The sequence below is a fragment of the Nasonia vitripennis genome, chromosome 2 (genome assembly GCF_009193385.2).
Source record: "Nasonia vitripennis strain AsymCx chromosome 2, Nvit_psr_1.1, whole genome shotgun sequence".
Taxonomy (NCBI): Eukaryota; Metazoa; Arthropoda; class Insecta; order Hymenoptera; family Pteromalidae; genus Nasonia; species Nasonia vitripennis.
In genome coordinates this window covers 11,649,831-11,656,328 of record NC_045758.1, presented here as the reverse complement: position 1 = coordinate 11,656,328, position 6,498 = coordinate 11,649,831, and the positions used below count along the sequence as shown (strand labels likewise).

General features: G+C 48.6%; 1 non-coding gene across 1 annotated transcript; it reads right to left on the bottom strand.

The window, feature by feature from the left end:
* Positions 1-4,360: 4,360 nt before the first annotated feature.
* On the bottom strand, positions 4,361-4,432 carry TRNAC-GCA. Its single transcript has one exon. It is a non-coding gene; the product is annotated as a tRNA-Cys (tRNA).
* Between the last annotated feature and the right edge of the window lie 2,066 nt (positions 4,433-6,498).

Genomic DNA, 6,498 nt, shown 5'->3' with positions numbered 1-6,498 from the left:
AGAGGGAGGAAGCCAGAGAGACGGGCATTTAGCCCCTATTGTCGTGTATGCGCGCCGCGCGTTCTCTATCCTCTGGGCGCCACATAACTGAGGCCTCCTGACCTACAGGTCCCTTTTGTACCTATATATACAACCTTGGCTGAATCGAGCTGCTGCTGGACGCGTGACTAGTTTTCTTGGTCAACTCGGCTACCATCGGCTAAAATCGATCGCGGAGTTTGTTTATCGGCAGAGATTAGTTGTTCCGCGTCAAGATGCACCGCAGAGTTGGAAATCGCAGCAGCAGCAGCGGAGAGATAAAGAGATAGCGGAAGAGAAAGAAGCTCGCAGAAGCGTGGAGAATGCAGGCAGGCGCGACGTGTGCGCCATGCAAGAGAGCGAGCTAGCGCATGAATTAACGCTTATTTCCAAAAGCCCTAACATGCCCGCGACAATTCTTGAGTGCTGTCTGCTGCAGAGTCGAGAGCAAGAGAGAGCGAGAGAGAGAGAGAGAGAGAGAGAGAGAGAGAGAAAGAGAGAATCGCGCCGCTCTACCTACACTCGCCTCCTCTCACTCCGGGCAACGTATACACCCCCGCATCCGCGCTACTCGCTCGTCCTATCTCCGTGCGTTCAACAAGCAGCAGCAGCAGTACCGGCGCACGTACACGGAGCCCCAACCCTTTTCCATCGCCAACTGCTCGCTCACTCGCGCCGTCTCTCTCCCTCTGCAGCGGTAAGCAAGCACGTTAAACGCTGGTAATGTTAACGTAAATAGATTATAACACTCTGTTAAACAAGCAGGCCTCAGCTCTCGGCTCGCGAACGTATTACTCACGGATCGCGTGACGCGTTCCCCTGTCCTGCCAACCGCCGCGGCGGCGGCTTTTGGTTATCGTCCTACGTGCTTCGCTCTCTCGCTCGCGCTGTACGCGTCGGCGACGCCAGCACCCCCGCTTCCGGACTCCGGCCGAGCGACCTCCGGACAGCAGCGGTGACTACTGCCCGCGATGGCCCATCTTGCATCCGAGCATATGTTTATACTTCTGAAAATTCATCAGCCCCGTCCTAGCCTCTGCAGTCACGGGATTTTCTCTCTTTTTCACGCCGTCCGCACGCAGCACTGCCTGCTCTTTGTCCCGCGGGAGCTTAGCAAGACGTGCTGCTGATGGCGATGGCTTTCCGAAAAATCCACAAAACTTAGCGCCTCAATGCGCGCAGATGCATTTTAGATCCGCTTCCGAGGACGCACACCACTTCCTCCTGCGGAAGCAGCTTCCCTAGCGCGGCAGATTCTCACGGCTCGCGGCACCTGTATGTGCGCGCGTGTGCACTGTCTTATTAGCTGCAGGCACGTACGCCGAATTTCAATTGAGACGTACTTGACCGGTCTGGCCCGACGACCGCAGGGCTCGGGTCTATGATTTGGACAAGCCTTTTTGGGATAACCGAGGTTCCGCTCTCGGCCCGCGACGTCCGTCGCATTATATTTGCTTTGAAAACCACACGCGTATCCGTCCGTCTTCGACTTGGCCCAATTCCTGACTGCTCATTCTCGCCTCTCGGCTCTTCTGTGTACACACGCGGACGGACACGTAGACGCTGGGCAGCTAATCCTGGCGCTATATCCTCTCCCGCTCGCTCTCCGCCCGGATGCATTTCGCGGGAAGACACTCTGCCCTCGCTCCACCGGCTATTTTATAGTCCGTAAAAAGCTGCAGGTTATAGACGATCCCCCGCGACAAAAGTAGAAAAGCCTGACGTATACATCGAAGGGAGACGTTCGAAGTGTCGGCTATCCGAAAGGACAATGACTAGGCGCGGGGATATGTGGCCGCGGCTAATGCATTTTTATGGGGGGCTAAAATCATTTATAAAGCTGTAAATGCCGGCTTATTGGCCGGCGTCTCGCAGCTCTCCTTCTCTCCTACGTACCAATAAAACTTCACTCTCGCCGCGCCGACACGACCAGTCACTCTCGCTCCGGCTTCTTTTATCTCTTATTTACAACTCTTTTATTCGCCGATTCCATCTCAATCACATCTGCAGGCCGACGCCGTCGACACGTGGACCGACCGATATGGCTCGTCCGTAAAAAAAAGAAACTCGGCTAAATTGAATTTGGGCCGAGCCGGGATCCGCCCGACGGAAGCGGTAATTTGTTGCTTAATTTCAGCGAAGGTAGTTAAGCTCCGAGGAAAGATCGATCGAGGGTTTTGACAGCCGATAATGAGCCGTCAAGCAAATTGACAGGATATAGGAGTAGGTAGCGCGTTCGCATTAGCGGGCTCTGGTGGATTGAGCATATAGCTCGACAGCAGCAGCAGCAAGGCAGGAGCGTAACGTTTATATGTACGCTCTCTGCGATTCGCAGTAACTATTAGCGCCCGCAGCGATATTGCTAGCGCAATATTCAAATCCATGGCACGATGGAAGTCATGTCTGCTTCGTATAGATTGCTCAGCCTCGGGCGGCGCTATAGCTCGCTATTTCTCGCTGGCTCGCATTCTCCGCTCTTGCTCTCCGCCGACGAGAGACGTATATACGTGTACGTACAGCAACGGCAGCGGCAGCTCGCGAATCACAATAATTCCGATATTGCCTTCTGTTCCCGCTGATCATCTCGCTAAGTACGAATGGGACACGCTGACGAGATGGACCGCGACTCCCCGGGAGTTGCTGCTACTGCTTGTCTCGCTCTCTGCTATACATTCATACCGACAGCCTCACCCCCAAGAATTTACTGATTTAACGACAATTCTTTTCTCCTTTCTTTCCATTTTTCCCTTTATCTCCCGCGCTTTGTTGCTCTCGCTCTTTATGCCTCTCTCGCGCTTCGTCCCGTGCGTATTTGTTGTTTTTTTCCCTTTCTTCCTTTTTGTATCTCCGAACTTTTTGTTTCTCCATCTATTTCTTGATTATCTTTTCTATATAAGCTTGCCCAGCATTGAATGCGATGCGCCGCGACCGGTGTCCCCGCGTATATCCGCCCTTTATCTCGCCCGTCCGCGATGCACAAAAGTCTCTCGTATCCCGATTTGAATCTAAAAAATTAGAATGTCATTAATAACGCAGCATGGCCCTCATTGTCTTCCGGTGCTGTTCTGGGTTCGTTTGTCATTCTCTCTCCGCGCAGCTCCATTTAAACCGGCAGTTTTCTCGATGTACGAGCGGAAAGACCCCACCGCCGATATCGGATGGCAAACGTCGCTCCGGCAAAAGGCGCAGTGGAACAGAAACCGAGTTTTTAATTTGGCGCGTGTCACGCGACAACGGTGGAGGGAGAGAGCGGGAGGAGGAGAAAACAAGCAAGGTATATGTACCAAGGACGGGTTGCAGCGAGGGGGTAAATCGGCGAGTCCGCATTGGAACGAGCGCTAGCACAGTGCGGCGGCAGATGAATCTTTCTAGCGCGCATTGTCTGCGTCTGAATGGATATACCCGCGCGACCCCCCCCCCCCTCCCCCCTCACTCGTCTTTTTATTCCTTTTTGCGCAGGCTAAGAATTCCTCTGCTTTTTTCGCTCTTTATTTCTCTCCCGAGCGCGGGCATTTTCGGCGACAAATATTATTGTGTCGAACAATGATCGCCCTCAATGCCCGTAGCTACTGCTCGAAAGAGTCGTCGGAGCAATGAGCCGCCACCGCCGCCGCGAACGGCGTTCGCGTGCCGATGTGGCGGCTGCGGCGGTGGTGGTAGACATCCCGACGGTTGTAATCTTCGACATTGTCTACCGAAATTCGCCTCGAGCCATATTGGAACTGCCTAACGTCGAACAGCCTCCAATGGAGCTTGCGCGACTGTACGCCTTGAAATGTCGAAAAAAAGGAGCGTCATGCTTGTCGCCTCTCGGCTCTATTGAATCTTGAATGAGACTAGCTGTGAATGACAAGTGATTAAAATTCTTCGGACAATAACTTGGGCGCCTCAACTTTCCAGCTCAATTTTTAACGTTTATCCAGTCTCCGATTAATTATACGTAAAGAAAAAAATTTCTATACTATTCTTGATAATAAATAAAACTCATAGTTTTGCTAAACGACTTTAATATCCCGTGACTTCCTTTATTTTACTTTATCTTGCAAAGCATTTAAGGATAGTAAGCACATTGAAATGCTTGAATTAAAATATGAATGATTTTCATCATTGATCAAGAACTCATATGTGTAATATATAATAACTGTACAGCTACTTTTTTAAATTAAATTTGTAATCCAAATGATAAAGGTTCTATGGAAAATGCATAACTTATTCAGCTTGTTTTTACGAAAAATATTTTTTCCGAGGTTTTTTCAGAAAACTGATAGATTTGATCAGGTGATAATTAATGACAAGTACAATTGAGTGATAAACGATCAGTCAAGAAGTTACAAAAAATTAGAGGGGGCACCCGGGTTTGAACCGGGGACCTCTCGATCTGCAGTCGAATGCTCTACCACTGAGCTATACCCCCATGTGCTATATATTTTTATCTTCTACTGATCATGATAAAGCTCGTAAGACCAACTGTACATATATGTTGGCTCAAATGGCGATAATTAAATAAGCAATTGTTTTCCTCCTTACTCTTAGGAAGCAAAGATAAGATAATTAAAGAACAGATTTTACGTTGACTTAATGATTAAACAATATTTGATACATTTTATTATCTGTTAATTGATGAATTTTATTCTCTTGTACGATTATTCGCGAGTTAAGATATTATTTTTTTAAATTATAGTACAAAATCAATAAATATTTAATTGTTATTGTAACAACAGTAGACTGGCGGTAGTAGTAAGAGCGGCCTTAGTATGCCCAACAAGTATTTTTTAATTTAGGAATAAACCTATAAACTTTAATGAAATTATGATGAATGTTATAATTTTCAACATGATAAGAATACGTCAAATAAAATCATTGCAGTTCGAAGGCACGGCTTTGTCAGTTATGTCAGATCAGAGTACATTACAGAATTACGGATTCGTTAGAGCCAGGCAGTTGTAGTGCGCTGGACAAATTATCAGCCTAAAAATATTTGCGATAGTCATAATATCACCACTGCAAATAAAGAAGAAACATTTTCGAGGGGAAGAAGAATATCGGAAGAGGGGAATCGTTGAAATGAGCAAGTGCGGTTTCATCTGCTGAAGGGCGATCTCTCTTAGTGTGCATCGTTACCACAGCTAGGAAAATTATCGAGATTGCAGATTGCGGGGGGGGGGGGGTATTAAGATCCGATGAATGGCGTTTCAATTCATCTGGTGATTTTCTCGCCCAAGGCTACAGAGTGACGAGCAACGTTGAACGAACCCGCGATCGTACTTGTCACTTTTGTACACTCGTGACGTTCAACGCATCCCTACCGATAAAACACGACTGCGTGGATGAAAAAATACTTGTTTCTCAAAGTATGACTTCACTGAAAATTTTATCGTGAAAAAAATACAACTTCCTGTTTCAGTACAATTATCGCGAGTGCAGCGCCGAACAAGATAAATATTGAGAAATGTAAAATTTACCGGAGCTATTAGGATGAAATCTGATTCTAGAAATTCGGCGAAGAATAGGTTTGTCAGAGTGTCAAGCCAGTCTTGGATTTGAGGGACGACGCGGAGGAGTATAAGAGAGTGAAATTGGAAGAGCTCGATTCGGCAGCAGTGGCAGAAGCCGTTACGGCCGGCGGGCACGTCGCGGATCGAGAGACGCGCCATTTTATTCGCAGACTGCCGATATCGTCGTCGACGTCGCGGCTGCCACCCCTTTCCAAAATATCTCATTCCGAAGCGCCTCGAGCTCGGGATGGATTACAAACCTATCTATTACTTCCACTGTCCTCGCGACGCCCCGACCAAAGATCTCGCATCGACGTCGCGCAATGTCATATCTCTTGAAGAGGAATTACTTTTTTAATTTCCATCCTGCAGCCTCGATCGTCTGCGCATCTCTCTTGGAGGTATGAAATACCAGATAGATATTGAGCGGCTCCATTTCAAAGCAATTTTATTAATAGAGGCTCGGGTAAACGAGAAAGCGTCTATTGGGAAAAATAAAACGAAAAAGCTCTCATTCCAAGCGAAGTCTCGCGCCTGAAAGCACAAAAACGAAAAGCCAGCAGCGATACATGGACTCGTGCGCAGTGATGAGAAAGAATGAGAGAAGATCCAGTAATTCAGGCTCGCGTGTACGCACGAAAGCTGCAGCGTCGGTGTCGCTTCAATTCGGAATCTCGCGCGGGCTCGGGAGAGACGTTCGCGCCGTTGGGGTGCGGAATCTCGGCCGGCAGCAGCGGCGTACACTACTTGCAGCATTAGTGAGCGAGAGGGAAGAAGAAACCGCGCGCAGCTATATGCAGCATACCGTCGACTCTTCCTCCGCCTGGCAGTGGCAGCGGCAGCACCTCTTAGTCTAATTGAAAAGTCGGCAGAAATTGAAAATTGCGATCGCAAATTACAAGCTGCTTTAGGCGGAAGCGGCGGTGGCGGCCGCGCGGAGCTCCACGGAGAGGCGGAGGGATATAGAGAGTCTCGGATATAAAGC